The sequence below is a fragment of the Somniosus microcephalus genome, chromosome 13, assembly GCF_052327205.1.
Source record: "Somniosus microcephalus isolate GS21.2 chromosome 13, FLI_Smic_1.0, whole genome shotgun sequence".
In the NCBI taxonomy this organism is placed as follows: domain Eukaryota; kingdom Metazoa; phylum Chordata; class Chondrichthyes; order Squaliformes; family Somniosidae; genus Somniosus; species Somniosus microcephalus.
In genome coordinates, this window is record NC_140999.1 from 11,826,857 (window position 1) to 11,848,367 (window position 21,511).

General features: G+C 53.0%; 1 pseudogene; it reads left to right on the top strand.

Annotated features, from left to right (window-relative positions):
* The first annotated feature begins 3,886 nt into the window (after positions 1-3,886).
* On the top strand, positions 3,887-5,057 carry LOC147108057 (uncharacterized; annotated as a pseudogene).
* The last annotated feature ends 16,454 nt before the right edge of the window (positions 5,058-21,511 follow it).

Here is a 21,511-nt window from a genome sequence, read left to right on the forward strand (position 1 = left end):
ATAAACTTTCTGTGCACCCAGTTCCAAACACTTCTCCTTAACCTTTGAAAATAAAAGCACAAAATGGTTAAAATTTAGATCAATGAAGAATTGATAAGCGTATGGCCAAGTATGGAATGGAGACAAATCAAGCCATGAAAGTCCCAGCTCTGGTTCCCAGACTCTGAGTTCACTGGTCCCAACCACAACAGCAGTTGGGGGAACCACTAATGACCTCAGCACACCTGGGCTAGGGAAGTGGGGAACATAGGAATATAGGGACAGGAGGAGGCCATTCAGCCCCTCGAGCCTGTTCCGCCATTCAATGAGATCATGGCTGATCTGCGACCGAACTCCATATACCTGCCTTTGCCCCACATCCCTGAATTCCTCTGGTTAACAAAAATCTATCAATCTCAGATTTAAAATTAACAATTGATCTAGCATCAATTGCCGTTTGCGGAAGAGTTCCAAATTTCTACCACCCTGTGTGTGTAGAAGTGTTTCCTAACTTCACCCCTGAAAGGTCTGGCTCTAATTTTTAGACTGTGCCCCCTAGTCCTAGAATCCCCAACCAGCGGAAATAGTTTCTCCCTATCTACCCTATCTGTTCCCCTTAATATCTTGAAAACATCGATCAAATCACCCCTTAACCGTCTAAATTCCAGGGAATACAAGCCTAGTTTGTGTAATCTCTCCTCATAATTTAACCCTTGGAGTCCGGGTATCATTGTGCGATAGTGTAGAATGGGTGATAGCGAGTCAGAACCCCGTTTTACACGCCTCCCCATTTTTATTTCCATTGAAGTCAAAGGAAATAAAAACGGGAAGGGATGTAAAACGGGCTTCCGACTCTCCATGGTGGGGGGGAAATCAGCTATCGTTCCTGTTCCTGCTCACTGTCCAGTGAATAGTGCTGGAAAATAAGAGTGTGTGAGTTTCTGTTGAAGACTGGATCAAGGTTTGTTGTGATGCCCCACATGGTTCAATTATCCCATGCTCACAGTCTAGGACTACACATGAAGCTTGCACCAAATACCAAGGGGGCAACCAGTCCCCACGGAACTTCCAGCATAAGTCTGGGCCTTCACGAGAGACTGTATCGAAAGTTGGAGGGGGAACAAAGACAAACATAGAATTCAATATATTCTGAAACCCTGTTCAACTCTAAGGGGTAGATTTTGACTTTGTGCGATAGTGTAGAATGGGTGAGAGCGGCTCGGAAGCCCGTTTTACATCCCTCCCCATTTTTATTTCCTTCGACTTCAATGGAAATAAAATGGGGGAGGGGTGTAAAAGGGGCTTCCGACCCGCTATCACCCATTCTACATTATCGCACAAAGTCAAAATCTATCCCAAAGTGTTTAAATTATCCTGCTCCAACTTCTGAAGACAGAGGCAATGCTTCATGTTTATTCCAATCCACCTTCGATCCAGAGTTTATGATCTATATTAAAAATCTCACATCTGTGCCCGCTTCCTAGCTACAAAACCTTACTTCCTGTTGTTAATTTTTTGTGCCAACTTTTTACCCTTATATATTTATATGTTTGTGCCTCCAGTCCAATTATCCACCACACTGAAAATTACACTAGATCTTAACTCCCCAAGGGGAAGTGCAACGAGACGTGGGTTTCCTTGTGCACCAGTCGCTGAAGGTAAGCATGCAGGTGCAGCAGGCGGTTAAGAAGGCAAATGGTATGTTGGCCTTCATAGCGAGAGAAATCGAGTACAGGAGCAAGGATGTCTTGCTGCAGTTGTACAGGGCCTTGGTGAGACCACACCTTGAGTATTGTGTGCAGTTTTGGTCACCTTATCTGAGGAAGGATGTTCTTGCCATGGAGGGAGTGCAGCGAAGATTCACCAGACTGATACCTGGGATGGCAGGAATGACGTATGAGGAGAGATTGGGTCGATTAGGCTTATATTCGCTGGAGTTTAGAAGAATGAGAGGGGGATCTCATTGAAACTGATAAAATTCTAACAGGACTGGACAGACTAGATGCAGGAAGGATGTTCCCGATGGTGGGGGAGTCCAGAACCAGGGGTCACAGTCTAAGGATAAGGGGTAAGCCAATTAGGACAGAGATGAGGAATTTCTTCACCCAGAGAGTGGTGAACCTGTGGAATTCTCTACCACAGAAGGCAGTTGAGGCCAATTTATTAAATATATTCAAGAGTTAGATATATTTCTTAAGGCTAAAGGGATCAAGGGATACGGGGAGAAGGCAGGGACAGGGTACTGAATTTGGATGATCAGCCATGATCTCATTGAATGGCAGAACAGGCTCGAGGGGCCGAATGGCCTACTCCTGCTCCTATCTTCTATGTTTCTATGTTTCCCCAACATTCCATCTCAAAATACAGTGAAACTGAAGATTTTGTCAATGGACTAACCCATTGTAAAAATGTTAACGTTTACTTGCAGTGCCTGTTATGCCTGTAGGTGGCACTCTGCTTGGCTTTTACAATGTTAAAAGTCCTGTCACATCATTTTAGCTGGAGTACCCCTTACTGGTATAGTATGCTGGCCCTGAGAGTCAAGCGGACACTTTCACCATAGAGACACTGCAGGAAAGTGTAAGATCTGATCTCAGGGTTTCAGTGCAAGGATCACAGGTTTGAAGTTAGTGCAAAGGTGAAAATTGAATGGATATCTCGTTTTCAGAGTGAACTCTTATTATGTGTCACATTGAAGATATTCAAACCGCTACCCAGCGACAATCTCCACCTGTGCATCTATTTGCTACGGCATCTGTGCTTCATAAGAACATAAGAAATAGGAGCAGGAGTCAGCCATTTGGCCCCTCAAGCCTGCTCCGCCATTCAATAACATCATGGCTGATCTTCTACCCCATCTCCACTTTCCTGCACTATCCCCATATCCCTTGATTCCCTTAATATCCAAAAATCTATCGATCTCTGTCTTGAATATACTCAATGACTGAGCCTCCACAGCCCTCTGGGGTAGAGAATTCCAAAGATTCACCACCCTGTGTGTGAAGACATTTAGGCCTAGAAATTGGGTTGAGGCGCCAAACTGGCGCCAAGTTCGCCTGAGCGCAGGATTTAGCGCAGCGTTCGAGTCTTCAGCGATCGTCAGATATTCAGTTTCAGTGCCCCTAGAGGGAGACGGGGCGAGGCTCGAGGCGCTCCGCGTCCCTCTTAGGGCGCTGAAACTGAATATCGCAGCGCAACGTGCCGCAGCGCCACTTCCTCCCATTGTTAAGGGGGAGGGGCCTGCAACAGCGCAATCGCCGATCGCGAGTGCCGGCAAAAGAGCCCGGCACCAAGGAGAAGTGCCGGGCTCTCGGGAAACAGCCGGCAATGCCGCGGGGGGGGGGGGGGGGGTGTCAGGAGGCCGGGGACGGAGGTGCTGGCAGGCGGCCGCCGATAAAGGCGGCCGCCCCGCACCTCCACCTTAACTTGCGCCGCTGCCGGCACAGTAAGGCCCCGTGAACCGGGCGCGGGTAGCGAACGGCGCAACTGCGGCGTTCGCAACCAAATATCGTGAACGGGGCGCTGCGCACACCGATGACGTCATCGGTAGCGGCGCAGTGCAAAAGGCTAACGCCACCATTATCGCCCCAACTCAATATCGCAGGAGGCGCAGCCAGTGGCGCTACAGCCACTGCCTGCCTCTTTAGGCGCTAATAGGTGGCGCTACTCACCCAATTTCTCCCTTTAGAGTCATAGGAGGAAAAATTCAGTTGCTTTGCGCCTCCCATTAGTGCCCTAAGAGGGCGCTAACGGGGCGCAAAGCAACTAGCACCTGGCTAAGATCAAGTGTTAACTGCTTGATTCTAATGCTAATTAACCTTGAGTCGCGATACTGGTTTTTCTGGTTTGGGTGGAGCTACATGCTGGCTTCGGCTTAGGCCCAATCAGAGCAGAGCGATCTGCATAGATGACGTCCGACGGAGCGGCGAGCGAGAGAACCCAAGAAAAGAGCTATCGGGAGCCGAGACCGCGGCCAACGGAGGAGGAGCGAGTTCAGGAGATCGGATCGGAGAGCGATCGGCAGGGCGAGGTGGCGGCCAACCGAGGAGGGGGCTCAAGAGTCTGGAGCGGAGAGCGATCGGCAGGCGAGGGGGCGGCCAACCGAGCAGCGAGCTCAAGAGCCTGGAGCGGAGAGCGATTGGCGAGCGCGACGGTGGCCAATGAAGAAGCGAGCTTGGGAGTCCAGGGCGGAGAGCGATTGGCAGGCGAGACGGCGGCCAACGGAACAGCGAGCTCGAGAGCCTGGAGCGAAGGGCGACCTACAAGCGAGATTGCAGCCAACCGAAGAGCGAGACAGTGAGTCCGGAACACTGTCCGAGTCACAGTGAAGAAGGTGGAGGGACAATCGCCCATCGATCGCTTCCTTTTCGTGAAGAGGATCTTGACTGGATGCTGCGGATTCCAAATTGCGGACATCTTCGCTCTGCAGGATTTCCCCAACAGTGGATATTTCGATGTGACGTTCAGGAACATCGCGGCATGCCTGAAATTTCTGCAGGCAGTGAAGGAAAAGGGGAGTGAAGCGTTGCTTTCAGTTGTGACTGCGGAGCCTCTATTCACTCTCCCAACACAAAGAAACCGGATTGTCACCGTACACATGTACAACCCGCACATCCCTGTTGTCGATGTGCTGACGTTCCTCGGCAGATACGTCGACAGCGTCGGGAACAGCATTGACATCAATGACCTGTTTGGGATCTGGACCAGCAAACGCCAGATCAAAGTAACCCTGAAAGTGGATGCCAAAGGAGCCATCCAGCACCTCCCGTCCAGCTTCGCCATCGGTGGAAGCCGGGGCTACAGGGTGTACGCGGGACAACCCAGGATGTGTCGAACCTGCGGGAGATCCAGGCACGTGGCGGCGACCTGCACTGTCACCATCTGTCGGAACTGCAAGCAGGAAGGCCACCAGACGAAGGACTGCAAGGAGAGCAAGTGCTGCAACTTGTGCGGGGAGACAGGCCATCTCTACAAGGCCTGCCCAAAGCGCAGCAGCTGCTCTGCGCAGGCAATTAAAGGACCTGTCAACAAGGCCGCCTCAAAGGAGACCAACACTGCTCCCACTGCAGTGGAAATGACCAAACCCCGGCAACCAGCACTCAGCCTCCTCCCCAACAGCCAGAGCCCATGGAAGAGGAGGCAGCAGGAGAACAACCGGGAGAATGGCAGGAGGTCAAACGAAAGACCAAGAAAAAAAGCCTCATCCAAAGAACAAGAGAGAGGCCGCCAAAACCCAGGCCTGTGGAAAAAAGGCGGCACCCGTCCCAAATGGGCAATAGCAGCAGCTGCTCATCTGAGGAGGAAGGGCGAGAAAAGAACAGCCACCACCAACAGAAAAAGCGGCCAAGCGCAAGGAAAGAGACAGAAACGACCACCGCGCCCCAGAACACCGGAGGCAACGAAGGGCCCGACTCAGCCCAGCTCCAGACCACCGGGAGCGGCCAAGTGCCCGACGCTCCCCAGCTCCAGGCCACCGGGAGCGGCCAAGTGCCCGACGCTCCCCAGCTCCAGACCGCCGGGAGCGGCCAAGTGCCCGACGCAGCCCAGCTCCAGACCACCGGGAGCAGCCAAGTGCCCGACGCACCCCAGCTCCAGACCACCGGGAGCTGCCAAGTGCCCGACGCAGCCCAGCTCCAGACCGCCGGGAGCGGCCAAGTGCCCGACGCTCCCCAGCTCCAGACCACCGGGAGCTGCCAAGTGCCCGACGCAGCCCAGCTCCAGACCACCGGGAGCAGCCAAGTGCCCAACGCACCCCAGCTCCAGACCGTCGGGAGCGGCCAAGAGCCCGACGCAGCCCAGCTCCAGACCACCGGGAGCAGCCAAGTGCCCAACGCACCCCAGCTCCAGACCGCCGGGAGCGGCCAAGTGCCCGACGCACCCCAGCTCCAGACCGCCGGGAGCGGCCAAGTGCCCGACGCTCCCCAGCTCCAGACCGCCGGGAGCGGCCAAGAGCCCGACGCACCCCAGCTCCAGACCGCCGGGAGCGGCCAAGTGCCCGACGCTCCCCAGCTCCAGACCACCGGGAGCTGCCAAGTGCCCGACGCAACCCAGCTCCAGACCACCGGGAGCGGCCAAGAGCCCGACGCAGCCCAGCTCCAGACCGCCGGGAGCGGCCAAGTGCCCGACGCTCCCCAGCTCCAGACCGCCGGGAGCGGCCAAGTGCCCGACGCTCCCCAGCTCCAGACCGCCGGGAGCAGCCAAGTGCCCAACGCTCCCCAGCTCCAGACCGTCGGGAGCGGCCAAGTGCCCGACGCACCCCAGCTCCAGACCGCCGGGAGCGGCCAAGTGCCCAACGCACCCCAGCTCCAGACCGCCGGGAGCGGCCAAGTGCCCGACGCTCCCCAGCTCCAGACCGTCGGGAGCGGCCAAGTGCCCGACGCACCCCAGCTCCAGACCGCCGGGAGCGGCCAAGTGCCCGACGCTCCCCAGCTCCAGACCGCCGGGAGCGGCCAAGTGCCCGACGCTCTCCAGCTCCAGACCGCCGGGAGCGGCCAAGTGCCCGACGCTCCCCAGCTCCAGACCGCCGGGAGCGGCCAAGTGCCCGACGCTCCCCAGCTCCAGACCACCGGGAGCGGCCAAGTGCCCGACGCAGCCCAGCTCCAGACCGCCGGGAGCGGCCAAGAGCCCGACGCAGCCCAGCTCCAGACCGCCGGGAGCGGCCAAGAGCCTGACGCAGCCCAGCTCCAGACCGCCGGGAGCGGCCAAGAGCCTGACACACCCCAGCTCCAGACCGCCGGGAGCGGCCAAGAGCCTGACGCAGCCCAGCTCCAGACCGCCGGGAGCGGCCAAGTGCCCGACGCTCCCCAGCTCCAGACCGCCGGGAGCGGCCAAGTGCCCGACGCACCCCAGCTCCAGACCGCCGGGAGCGGCCAAGTGCCCGACGCTCCCCAGCTCCAGACCGCCGGGAGCGGCCAAGTGCCCGACGCACCCCAGCTCCAGACCGCCGGGAGCGGCCAAGTGCCCAACGCACCCCAGCTCCAGTCCGCCGGGAGCGGCCAAGTGCCCAACGCTCCCCAGCCCCAGGCCGTCGGGAGCGGCCAAGTGCCCGACGCACCCCAGCTCCAGACCGCCGGGAGCGGCCAAGTGCCCAACGCACCCCAGCTCCAGACCGCCGGGAGCGGCCAAGTGCCCAACGCAGCCCAGCTCCAGACCGCCGGGAGCGGCCAAGTGCCCAACGCACCCCAGCTCCAGACCGCCGGGAGCGGCCAAGTGCCCGACGCTCTCCAGCTCCAGACCGCCGGGAGCGGCCAAGTGCCCGACGCTCCCCAGCTCCAGACCGCCGGGAGCGGCCAAGTGCCCGACGCTCCCCAGCTCCAGACCACCGGGAGCGGCCAAGTGCCCGACGCTCCCCAGCTCCAGACCGCCGGGAGCGGCCAAGTGCCCGACGCTCCCCAGCTCCAGACCGCCGGGAGCAGCCAAGTGCCCAACGCTCCCCAGCTCCAGACCACCGGGAGCGGCCAAGTGCCCAACGCAGCCCAGCTCCAGACCACCGGGAGCGGCGGAGCGTCCGGCACACCCCAGCTCCGGGAAACCGGGAGCAGTGAAGCGTCCAACGCACACCAGCTCCGGGAAACCGGGAGCAGCAATACCACAGGCGACAGGCTGAGGGAAGAACCACTCACGAATGAGGAAAACTTCCTCTCACCACCGTCATCACCCCATCGGTACAGCACCCCCTCAAGAGACCAGGTCGAGTTCCTCAGCCCGGGGCAAGTACAGACTTTCTTTGACGCCGTGGGTAAGCAGGTACAGCCCCAAGCGCTGGAAACAGCATAAAGGACTGCTTGTTAAAATGGGACTTTGGACTCGATCTAAACTTTAAAATGGGTTTGAAAATTGCAAGCATAAACGTGCGTAGCATCAAGAGCACTATGCGATGTGTTTCCACCTTGGGGTACCTCGCCAAGGTTCCTGCAGGAGTGTGGCCTACCGCACTTCAGCAACTACCGACAGTGGTCGCGATGGTGGTCCCACGGACAATCGATCTGGTCAGGAGGCAACGATTGCCGTGCCTCCGGCCTGGGTATTCTGCTGCGGGGAGGCAGCTTCACCATCACCGAAGTTAAGGAGGTGGTGGGTGGCCGCCTCCTCATAGCAGACGTGCTGTACAAGAACGCCCCGCTCAGGTTGATCAATGTGTACGCCCCGGCTCTCAAGAATGAGCGGCTGGCTGTCTTCCAGCAGCTGCCGCTGCTGCTGGCGACGTCCAGGCCGGTTATTCTGGGCGGAGACTTCAACTGCATCATCGATGCGGCTGGACGATCCGGCTGAGCCGACAGCAAACTGGACGCCACGTCCAGACTCCTGATGGAAGCGATAAAAGACGCCAAGCTGCATGACGTCTTCAGCAACCCTGCAGACGGCGCGCTGCGCAGATACACCTGGTCGAGACCAGGCGGGTCCGTCCGTTCCAGGATAGACTTCCTGTTTGTGTCCCAAACACTCACGGTCAGATCCACTGTCGTCACACCAGTGTTCTTCTCTGACCACTGCCTCTTACTGGCTGACTGTCACCCACAGGAAGACCAGAAAGTGGGCAGAGGGATATGGAAGCTGAACATGAAACTGTTGACCCCAGAAAACATTGAGGAACTCAAAAGGGATTACAAAGGTTGGAGAACCATGAAACCCCTCTTTGATTCCCCGGCACACTGGTGCGAAACGATCAAGATGAACATCAAGCGGTTCTTCATCCTCAAAGGTGTTCAGAAGGCGAGAGAGAGACAGAGGGAAATGTCCCGACTCCAGAAAAGTAGGCAGAATCTGCTCCTGCTGCAGTTGACGGGGGTCGATGTCGGGGAAGAACTCCAAGAGGTGAAGGGCCAGCAAGCCTCACTCTAGGCCTCAGAGTCCTCCAAGATCATCTTCCGCTCCAGAGTCCGCTCCGTGGAGCAGGACGATACGTGCTCGCGTTTCTTCTTCCAAAAGGTACACAGAGGGAGCTCTGTGATCGACAGCCTGGAGGAAGAAGACGGCTCTGTGACGTCCTCGCAGCCTGACATACGAAGGATCAGCAAATCCTTTTATGCCGGGCTGTACGACGCGAAGCCCACAGACAGCGCGGCCTCCCAGTCATTCCTGTCTATCTCGGAGGTGCTAGACAACAGCAAGCGGGAGAGTCTGGATCACCCGCTAACTCTGGATGAGCTGACAAAGGCCGTCCGGTCCTTTGAGATGAGTAAAACTCCCGGAAGTGACGGCTTACCGGTCGAGTTGTATTCGGCTCTGTGGGACTGGATGGGCCCAGACCTGCTGGAAGTGTACGGGGGTATGCTTCTGGCCGGCAGCATGTCAGAATCGATGAGGTAAGGCATCATCACCCTCATCTACAAGCAGAAGGGGGAGAGGGAAGAAATCAGAAACTGGCAGCCCATTTCGCTGCTCAATGTGGACTACAAGATTCTGCCCAAGGTCATCACCAACAGGGTCAAGTCTGCTCTGGAGCTGGTGATCCACCCGGATCAGACCTGCGCCGTACCCGGCAGGAAGATCTCTGATAGCCTCGCGCTACTCAGGGATACGATCGCCTACATGCGGGACAGGGGGGTGCACACCTGCTTAATCAGCTTGGACCAGGAGAAGGCTTTCGACAGAATATCGCACACGTACATGATGGACGTGCTCTCCAAAATGGGGTTACATAGAAACATAGAAGATAGGAGCAGGAGTAGGCCATTCGGCCCTTCGAGCCTGCTCCGCCATTCAACGAGATCATGGCTGATCATCCAAACCCTAGCACCCGGTCCCTACACCGACAGCCATCCCACCCAAGCCCTATCCCCGTAACCCCACGTATTTAATCCCCCCTAACACTAAGGGCCAATTTTTTTTTTTATCATGGCCAATCAACCTAACCCGCACATCTTTGGACTGTGGGAGGAAACCGAAGCACCCGGAGGAAACCCACGCAAACACGGGGAGAATGTGCAAACTCCACACAGACAGTCACCCGAGGCCGGATTTGAACCCGGGTCCCTGGCGCTGTGAGGCGACAGTGCTAACCACTATGCCACCGTGCTGCCCTTGGGGAGGGAATCCGCAATTGGATCCAACTGCTCTACACAGATGTCAGTAGCGCAGTTCTAATCAACGGGTGGGAATCAGAAAGCTTTCCAATCAAATCTGGAGTCAGGCAGGGCTGTCCTCTCTCCTCTGTCTTGTTCGTGTGTTGTATTGAATCCTTTGCCGAATCCATCAGGAGGGATTCGGGCATAAGAGGGGTGACGATCCCAGGCAGCGGAGGCACTCAGGTTAAGACCTCCCTGTACATGGACGACGTCGCCGTCTTTTGCTCGGACCCGTTGTCGGTCCGCAGACTGCTGAGCATCTGTGACCGGTTTGAACTGGCCTCGGGAGCGAAAGTAAATCGCAGCAAAAGCGAGGCCATGTTCTTTGGGAACTGGGCCAACCGATCCTTTGTCCCCTTCACCGTCAGGTCAGATTACCTGAAGGTGCTGGGAATATGGTTCGGAGCGGCCGGGACATGCACCAAAAACTGGGAGGAGCGTATCTCCAAGGTACGGCAGAAACTGGGAATGTGGGAGCAGCGCTCCCTGTCGATCGTAGGCAAGAACCTGGTCATCAGGTGCGAGCTGCTGTCGGTGTTGCTGTATGGGGCGCAGGTGTGGCCCATACCCCGACCCTGTGCCGCCGCAGTCACCCGAGCCATCTTCCACTTTATCTGGAGATTGAAAATGGACCGTGTCCGCAGGGACACGATGTGCAAATCTCCAGAGAAAGGGGGAAAGAACGTACCCAACGTCGCCCTCATCCTGATGGCCACCTTTGTGTGCGGCTGCATCAAACTGTGCACAGACCCTCGGTACACAAACACCAAGGGCTGGATTTTCCTAAGCCCCTGGAGTCGGGTTGGAGGCGTGCGGGCGATAAAAATCGGAGATCCGGGGGTCCCGACCCCATCCCGCCTCCATGTCAATTTCATAGGAGTCGGGTTCCCGACAAGTGCTGGAACCCGACTCCCAGAGGCGGGAAGGGATTAAAGGCAATTAAACTGCCTGTTAACAGATAGTTAACAGGTAGTTTTTTGCCTATTCGCGATTTTTATTGCTGGTTTGTGGGCTTCCCGACAGCTCCAAACCACGAAAAGTTTTCGAGGCGGGACGTGGGTCTGAGGTCTTGGAGGGGTCGAGATGTCCAGTGTTCAGGTGAGTGAGGGGTGCAGGAGTGCAAAGGTAAGTGTTTTGCAAGTGTTTAAAGTGTTTAAATAAGTTTAACTTACTTTTACTTACCTTTACAGGAGTCCTGCATTCCGGTGTCGGGAGTCGGCTGCAAGAACCACAGAAGCTCCGATTTTTAAAAAAAAATCAGCTTCTTGGTTTCTGCAGCAAAGTGATTTTAAAGTTATCCTGAGAAAGGACTGAGGCTGAATTAGCAGTTTTTCAGTGCTTGACAGCTTCAAACAGCTGTTAAACACTGATATTTCATCTGCCAAAAGCTTTTGACAGATGAAATGTCAATCTCTGACGTCACCTGTTGCCGGGTGGCCCTTAATTGGCCTGCTGAGCCCACAGGGCAGGCTCAACAAGGTCAATCAGAGGAAAATCCAGTGGGTTGGCCACATCTCCATGGAGGCGGGACAACAAGCCCGAATGTGGGTTTCCCACCTCCAACCCGCCCCCGTAGCAAAATCCAGCCCCAAGTGTCACTACGTGCTGAGGTTCTACCTGTCCCCGGTGTTGCGAAGGATGGGTCTGGCTACGCTGCCGCAGAACGCTCCATCCAGTTGGACCGTGCCAGACGACCTGTCCTTTGTGGAAAAGTTTTTCACGGGAAACACCTTTGACCACAAGGCCGTCAAGCAGTGGTCAGCACGTAACGTCCTCGAGACCCTACGGAAAAAGGAGATTGTGGATGCTGTCGGATAGTTCCCCGAGCAGACTGTCGAAGTCATTTGGCAGAATGCCTCATCGCCAGAACTCACAAACAAGCACCAAGACGTAGCTTGGCTGGTGGTGAGAAGGGCCCTCCCTGTCAGATCCTTCATGCACTCCCGACGTCTCTGCTCCACCGCACACTGTCCGTGAGGAGGCTGCGCTTGGGACGAGACCATCATCCATCTCCTTCTGGAATGTGCCTTTGCAAAGAAGGTCTGGAAAGAGATACATAGATACATAGATACATAGAAGATAGGAGCAGGAGTAGGCCATTCGGCCCTTCGTGCCTGCTCCGCCATTTAATGAGATCATGGCTGATCCTTTAATTCAGTATCCCGTCCCCGCCTTCTCTCCGTAACCCTTAACCCCTTTTGCCCGTAGAAATATATCTAATTCCCTCTTAAATATATTTAATGAGCTGGCGTACACTGCCCTCTGTGGCAATGAGTTCCACAGGTTCACCACTCTCTGAGTGAAGAAATTCCCCCTCATCTCTGTCCTAAATGGTTTAGCCCTTATCCTTAAATTATGTCCTCTAGTTCTGTTCTCACCCGCCAAGGGAAACATTCCTTCTGCATCCAGTCTGTCTAGACCTGTCAGAATTTTATACACTTCTATGAGGTCCCCTCTCAATCTTCTAAACTCCAGTGTGTACATCCCTAAACTACATAGTCTCTCCTCATAGGTCATTCCCGCCATTCCTGGTATCAGCCTGGTGAATCGCCGCTGCACCCCCTCCATGGCAAGAACATCCTTCCTCAGATGAGGCGACCAAAACTGTACACAGTACTCGAGGTGTGGTCTCACCAGTGCCCTGTACAGCTGCAGCAAGGTATCCCTGTTCCTGTATTCTAACCCTTTTGCTATGAAGGCCAGCATACCGTTTGCCTTCTTGACCGCCTGTTGCACCTGCATGCTCGCCTTCAGTGACTGGTGTACAAGAACACCCAGGTCTCTCTGTACTTCCCCCTCTCCCAATCTATTGCCATTTAAATAATAATTTGCCCTCCCGTTCCTGCACCCAAGGTGGATAACTTCGCACTTGTCCACATTATAGTGCATCTGCCATTTATCCGCCCAATCGCCCAGTCCGTCCAAATCGCTCTGGAGCTTCCTGGTCTCTTCCTCTGAGCCCACCCCACCTCCTAGTTTAGTGTCGTCTGCAAATTTGGAAATGCTGCATCCGACTCCCTGATCCAGGTCATTAATGTAAATTGTGAACAGCTGGGGGCCCAGGACAGATCCCTGTGGTACCCCACTTGTTACTGCCTGCCATTCAGAAAATGAGCCGTTTATTCCAACTCTCTGTTTTCTATCTGACAGCCAGTTCCCTATCCACGCCAAAACTTTCCCCTTTATCCCATGAGCCTCAATTTTCCATGCTAATCTTTTATGTGGGACCTTATCGAAGGCCTTTTGGAAGTCCAGGTACACCACATCTACTGGCTCTCCCCCATCTATTCTACCAGTTACTCCCTCAAAAAATTCCAATAGATTAGTCAGTGGTCTTTGTCGAGGTTCATCCCGAGCAGCTCGGTAACACAGGACTCTGTGCTTTACGGACTGTTCCCAGGGACGCACACCGAGACAAACATCAACTGCTGCTGGAAGATCATCAATTCGGTGAAAGACGCCCTTTGGTCTGCCCGAAACTTGCTGGTCTTCCAGAGTAAGGAGTTGTCCACGACCGAGTATTGCAAACTGGCACATTCCAAGGTCCAGGAGTACGTGCTGAGGGACGCACTAAAGGTTGGTGCCTCCACCGCAAAGGCACGATGGGGAAGGGCTACAGTTTAAGGCCCTCCCGCCAGTGTACACCGAGGGGCTGAAACCAGTAGAAACCCCCCCCTCGGGCCGTATGATGTACAAGTGTGTTAATTGTAAAGCACTTGTAATCTGTGGATGTAAATAGAGTACCATGTGCTGCATTCATGTGTATTATGCCATATGTAATATGATTGGTGGATTGTAATGTAATGTATCTTGACAGGTGTTGGAATATATCTTGACCCCTCGAGCTGTATGACTCATAAAATGAGTAAAGAAAATGCTTCGTAACGTGTCTCTGTAAATTGAGTGCCATGTACCATGTTAATTTGTATTGTACGTGATGTGAACTGTATTGTCATGTATCACAACAAATTTTTATGAATAAAGTATATATTTTGGAAAAAAAAAACTAGCACCCGGGCGCGGTGCTGCCGATGCCTCCCGTGAGATTCAGCGGAAGGTTAGCGGTGGCGGTAACCAGTAGCGCCCCGCGGCACTGCGCCACTGGCGATAACATCATCATTGTGCGCAGTGCCCCGCTCGCGCCCCGGCCGCGATCTTTGGGAGCGTCCCCTGACTTACCGCCGGACGCTATCTCCGACGGGGTCAGGGGGGCCTACCTGCGGCCGGGGAGGCGCTATTTAAAGGCGAGGTGCGGGGCGGCCATTTTTGTTGCTGGCCGCCTGCCAGCACCTGCCTCCGCTGCCGTCCCCGGCCTCCTTACCTGCCCCCCCCACGGAGTGCCGGCTGCGCTCCATGCGCCTGGCAATTCTCTTGAGTGCCGGGCTCTTTTGCCGACACTCCAAATCCCCAGGGGCCCAGCTGGGCCCCGGGTCACGCTGCGCAAGGACCCTCCCCTTTAAGAAGGGGAGGAAGGCCTGTAATACCATGGTGCTGCGGCACGTAGCGCTGCGATATTCCCTCGCAGCACCCCAAGAGGGAGGCGGGGCGCTTCCAGTAGCACCCCGCTTCCCTCTTGGGGCACTACCACTCAATTTCCGTCACGGGGGCGCTAATTTTTCCAGGGAACTACTCAATTTTTAGCCCATAGAGTCATAACAGCACTGAAGGAGGCCATTCAGCCCATCGAGTGTGTGCCGGCTCTCTGTAGGGCAATCCAGTCAGTCCCATTCCCCCCGCTCTCCCCCCATAGCCCTGCAAGTTTATTTCCCTCAAGTGCCTATCCAGTCTCCCCTTGAAAACATTGAGTGTCTCCGCTTCCACCACTTCCGTCGGCAGTGAGTTCCAGGTCCTCACCACTCGCTGCGTAAAAAAGTTTTTCCTCACCTCCCCCCTGTATCTCTTGCCCAAAACCTTAAATCTGTGTCCCCCTAGTCCTTGTACCATCAACTAGTGGGAACAGCCTTTCCCCATCTAGCCTATCCAAACCCATCATAATCTTTAACACCTCGATCAAATCACCCCTCAACCTCCTTTGCTCTAATGAAAACAAATCCAGCTTCTCCAACCTGTCCCTTGTAGCTAAGATCCCCCATTCCTGGAACCATTCTAGTAAATCTCCTCTGCACCCTCTCAAGGGCCTTCACATCCTTCCTAAAGTGTGGTGACCAGAACTGGACAATACTCCAGTTGTGGCCTAACCAGCGCTTTATAAAGGTCTAGCATAACTTCTCTACTTTTGTACTCAATACCTCTATTTATGAAGCCCAAGATCCCATATGTTTTGCTAACCACTCTCTCAATATGTCCTGCCACCTTCAGGGACCTATGCACATTAACATTAACTGTGAAGCGCCTTGGGATGTTTTACTATGTTAAAGGCGCTATATAAATGCAACTTGTTGTTGTTATTTCCTGGATGTAAGAATATGTCATTTATCTCATTGCAGTTTGTGGGACCTTGCTGTGCACAAATTGGTTGTCATGCCGTGTTTCCCCACCTTATAACAGTGACTACACTTCAAAATACTTCATTGCGCTTTGAGATGTCCTGAGGTCGTGAAACGAGCTATATAATTGTAAATTTTGTTTTCCTTACCTAAGGAAGGATATACTTGCCTTAGAGGCGGTGCAATGAAGGTTAGCTAGATTAAGAACATAAGAACATAAGAAATAAGAGCAGGAGTAGGCCGTACGGCCCCTCGAGCCTGCTCCGCCATTCAATAAAATCATGGCTGACCATCGACCTCAACTCCACTTTCCCGCCCGATCTCCATATCCCTCGATTCCCCATGAGTCCAAAAATCTATCGATCTCAGCCTTGAATATATTCAACGACTCAGCATTCACAGCCCTCTGGGGCAGAGAATTCCAAAGATTCACCACCCTCTGAGTGAAGAAATTCCTCCTCATCTCAGTCTTAAATGGCCGACCCCTTATCCTGAGACTATGCCCCCTAGTTCTGGACACACCAGCCAGGGGAAACAACCTCTCAGCATCTACCCTGTCAATCCCCTTCAGAATCTTGTATGTTTCAATGAGATCACCTCTCATTTTTCTAAACTCCAGAGAGTACAGGCCCATTCTACACAATCTCTTATCATAGGACAGCCCTCTCACCCCAGGAATCAATCTAGTGAACCTTTGTTGCACCGCCTCCAAGGCAAGTATATCTTTCCTTAGATAAGGAGACCAAAACTGTGCACAGTACTCCAGGTGTGATCTCACCAAGGCCCTGTACAATTGTAGCAAGACTTCCTTACTCTTATACTCCAACCCCTTGCAATAAAGGCCAACATGCCATTTGCCTTCCTTATTGCTTGCTGTACTTGCATGCTAGCTTTCTGTGTTTCTTGCACGAGGACACCCAAATCTCTCTGAACACCAACATTTGAAAGTTTCTCACCATTTAAAAATATTCTGTTTTTCTAATCTTCCTACCGAAGTGAATAACCTCACATTTCCCTACATTATACTCCATCTGCCACCTTACTGCCCACTCACTCAGTCTATCTATATCCCTTTGCAGACTCTGTGTTCTCCTCACAGCTTACTGTCCCACCTAGCTTTGTATCCTCAGCAAATTTGGATACATTACACTCGGTCCCTTCATCTAGGTCATTAATATAGATTGTAAATAACTGAGGCCCCAACACTGATCCTTGCGGCACCCCACTAGTTACAGCCTGCCAACCTGAAAAAGATCCATTTATCCCTACTCTCTGTTTTCTGTCCGTTAACCAATCCACTATCCATGCTACTATATTACCCCCAACCCCGTGAGCCCTAATCTTGTGTAATAACCTTTTATGTGGCACCTTATTGATTCCTGGGATGAGAGGGCTATCCTATGAGGAGAGATTGAGTAGATTGGGCCTATACTCTCTGGAGTTTAGAAGAATGAGAGGTGATCTCATTGAAACATATAAAATTCTTAGAGGGCTTGACAGGGTAGATGCTGAGAGGCTGTTTGCCCTGGCTGGAGCGTCTAGAGCTAGGGGGCATTGAGTCATGATAAGGGGTCGGCCATTTCGGACTGAGATAAGGAGAAATTTCTTCAGTCAGAGGTTTGTGAATCTTTGGAATTCTCTACCCCAGAGGATAGATTTTTGGACTCTAGGGGAATCAAGGGATATGGGGATTGGGCAGGAAAGTGTTGAGGTAGCAGATCAGCCATGATCGTATTGAATGGCGGAGCACGCTCGAGGGGCCGAATGGCCGACTCCTGCTCCTATTTCTTATGTGCTTATATACTTTATTCCTTTCTTTCTTACTTGTTTCAGATGAGTTTAGTTTCGTGCAGTTATTACAAGTTCAGCACCGAACCTGGCATAGTGATATGCCATCTGCTCACCTATTCCTTGACTAGCACTGGTCCGCAGGACATGGGCACCAGCCAGTAACACTGTTCAAAAAATAAATAAAATAATTAGAATGTCACGAAACAGGGTTATTTTTTTAAATTAAAGTCTTGAATCTTAGAAATGACAAGGTTGTGTGTTCTGCACTCATCGTTTAGGATTATGGCACAGGGAGCATTTACCAGGTTAGGGAGGAAGGTATGTGCACGATCAGCATTAGATAATTGGGCCAAAAGCTGTTTTCTAATTGCAGAGATTAGATAGTGAAGGTAACAAAGGTTGCCTTGAAGTATAGCTCCCAATGCCCCATGCCCACTGTAACATGTATGCACAGACAATGGAAAATTTCCTGTGTATGAACTCCACTGACAATGAGTGTTTCCTTCCCTCCTGTCCATTTTCTCCCTCTGGTCATTTACATAGAGTTACATAGAATATACAGCACAGAAGCAGGTCATTCGGCCCATCCAGTGCGTGCCGGTTTATGCTCCACTCGAGCCTTCTCCTGTCCTTCCTCATCTAACTCTATCAGCATAACCCTCTATTTCCTTCTCTCTCATATGCTTATCTAGCTTCCCCTTAAATGCATCTACGCTATTTGCCACAACTACTCCCTGTGGTAGCGAGTTCCACTTTCTCACCACCTCTCTGGGTAAGGTTTCATTGCTGTTTGTGGGGTCCTACTGTGCACCAATTGGCCACCGCGTTTCCTACATTACAACAACATGGATTTATATAGCACCTTTAACCTAGTAAAACGTCCAAAGGTGCTTCACAGTGTAGTGTATGTAACTGTTCTACCTTTAAGAGGACTATTGTATGTAACCGTCCACCTTTAAGAGAACTATTTTAGGTGTGGCACTACTTTATCTTGGCTGCTGTATACTGTAATACCGACGGTGACCACACCGGTATATAAGTGCTGTGTCAGGATTTATTGGGCAGATTCGCCCTGACCTTCGAATAGTAAAGTCCTGTTAAAGTTACTCTTGTAGTCTGTGTATTAATTCGCCATAATACCTACAGACTTTACAGTGGCGACGAGTTCGATCTTACCCTGCGGCAACAATACTTCCGAAGCAGTTAACGAGCGTCGAGAAGAGGCACCCACCCTCGTCGTTCCGCTGAGAGAAAACTCGAGTCTGCAGAGCAAGGAAGAAGGAAGAATTCAGACACGAAGCCTTCCATCAGCAACAGGCACTGATTGTCCCTTCTGCCACGGTGGTGAGTGAGCCGATCAGCACGAGAAGCAAGTCGGCCACGGTGACTGTGAGTAAAGGGAAAATAAAAAAAATAAACGGAGGATAAGGGCGGTGAACTCGACCACGGTCGGGGGAAAGGAGCCGGACAGAAGTCGGGCCCAGAGGCGCTGAGACTGGGGCAGCGTGGAGCACGGAAGCCGCGGTACAAGTGGGCTGGGAGACGCAACGGCGTCGTGAGACAGCTAGACCGCGACCGGCGAAAAAGGCCGGGCAGCTACCGAGGCCACGAGGCGCTGCGACCGGGATCGTAAGGCGCGGGAAGATATAAAAATAAATAAACCGCGGTGAACTCAGCCGCAGCCGGGGAGGAAAGCACCGGACTGCGAGAGGGCTGGGAGGCGCGATTGGAGTGAAAAAGGCCGGGCAGCGACCGAGGCCACGAAGCGCTGCGACCGGGATCGTAAGGCGCGGGAAGATATAAAAATAAATAAATCGCGGAGAACTCAGCCGCAGCCGGGGAGGAAAGCACCGGACTGCGAGAGGGCTGGGAGGCGCGATTGGAAGCCGCTGAGGGAGAGACAGAGCCCGAGCGAGCGAGAGAGACAGAGCCCGAGCGAGGGAGACTGAGCGAGATCCAGCCCGGCGGCTGAAACTGTTCGCCGTCAACGGGTTGTACCCAGCGCCGGTTGCCCTGCCGAGAAAAAGGAACAAGGAACGCACTGAAGCCGACGCGCAGGCTGCGAACCCCGAAAGCCAGCGGTCGTCGCCCGAGGGAAAAGCTTACCCCTCCCGCCAGGGGAAGAAACGCGGGAAGCCGCCAGTAGGCGGGGAAGAAGACAGAAGCGGGAAACTGCCATTTTGAAAGTGGGCGGGGAAAGAAGACAAGCGCGGGAAACTGCCATTTTGAAAAAAAAAGTTAAAGAAATATTTCGTTGTTGTTCTCAGGAAGAGTGTGAAGATGCCTAAGTGTAGTAACATCAACGGTTTCGATTCCAATGTGGAAGATTGGGCCACGTATGTAGAACGCATCGAGATATATTGTAAGGTCAATAAGATAGCAAATTATGACAAAGCTCTAACCTTACTAAACTCAATGGGTGCGAAGACATACGGGTTATTGAAGCATCTTCTATCACCAGCTAAACCGGCGGATCAGTCTTTCGCTAATATTGTTGCTGTCCTGAAGGATCATTTTAACCCCGCACCGCTGATGTTAGCGGAACGATCAAAATTTTACGTGAGAACGCAATGAAAAGAGGAAAGCAACGCGGAGTACCTGGTTGAACTGCGTAGGCTAGCAAAATACTGTCAGTTTGGGGTAAATCTGACAGAGGCACTGAGAGACAAGTTCGTGTGCGGGATGTCGAAGGAAGGAACACAAAAACGACTGCTCGAAGAGAACGATCTTACACTTGATAAGGCTGTCCTTATTGCAGCATCGCACGAAGCCGCAGGGAGAGGCACGGCGGAAATGCAGCGGAAGACAGCGGTACTCAGTGTGGATCAAATGACTTCGGGTACAACGAAATGTTATCGTTGTGGGAAGACAACACACGACCAGAACCAATGCTGGTTTAAAAACCAGGAATGTAGAAAATGTGGCAAGCTTGGTCACATAGCTAAGGTATGCCGGTCAGGAAAGAAAACCAGCAATAATAAGTCACCGCAGAAGAAGTACAGAAAGGTACATAAGGTGACTGGGAAGAGTCCAGATGAACAGAATTCAGACTCAGACTCCAACAGCAAGGAACTGGGTAGTCTGAGGATTCACAATGTGAGTAAAGAAGCTGACTGACAAACTATCTGGGTCACACTACAGATTGCAAAAGTCCAAGTGAAGATGGAAGTGGACACCGGATCGGCGTTGACGGTCATGAATAAGCAAGATTACAAAAAGTTATTCAAACATATTCCCCTACGGGATACAGAGATAGTATTGCAGACATACACGGGGCACAGAGTATACCCCATCGGAAAGATAGAAGTCAAGGTGAGATACAAGGACAAAGTTCACCAAGGGATGGACATGTATGTGCTGCCCAAGGGAGGTCCACCACTTCTGGGACTGGAGTGGATCAGGAAAATAAAGATAGACTGGCATTCACTAAACACAATGACGGTAGATTCCGGAAAGGAAGATGTCAAACCTGAACGGTTGTCCAGAATATTGGATGAAGCTAAAGAGGTATTCCAGCAAGGACTGGGAACACTGAGAGGAATTAAAGCAAAAATCAAGATTGCAGAACATGCAAGCCCAAAATTTTTCAAAGCCAGATCGGTACCTTACGCGATACGACCTGCTGTGGAGACAGAATTGGAAGAGCTTGAACGTTCAGGGGTACTGTCTAAGGTGGACTGGAGTGAGTGGGCCACGCCCATTGTGCCCGTCATGAAGTCCTCATCAAGTAACAAGCCAGGGGGACCGGGAAAGGTCCGCATCTGCGGAGACTTCAAGATCACAGTTAATCCGGTGCTTCACACGGTACAATACCCGCTCCCGCGGATTGAAGATATCTTTGCTTCATTGTCTGGCGGGAAACACTTCACCAAGATAGACCTGGCACAAGCATACTTACAAATGGAAGTCAAGGAAGAGTCGCGCCAGTATCTCACAATCAACACGCACAGAGGCTTGTATCGTTATAATAGACTGGTTTTTGGAGTAGCTTCGGCTCCAGCAATTTGGCAGAGGGCCATGGAGCGGGTCTTACAGGGTATTCCAAGCACGCAGTGTTACTTGGACGATATCCTGATTACGGGAGAAGACGAGGAGGAACACCTCACAAATTTGAAACTGGTGCTCACCAGGTTGAAGGAATATGGCCTTCGAGTTAATCGCCAGAAATGCGAGTTCTTCCAGAAACGGATCTCGTACTGCGGTCATGTCATTGACCAAGAGGGGCTG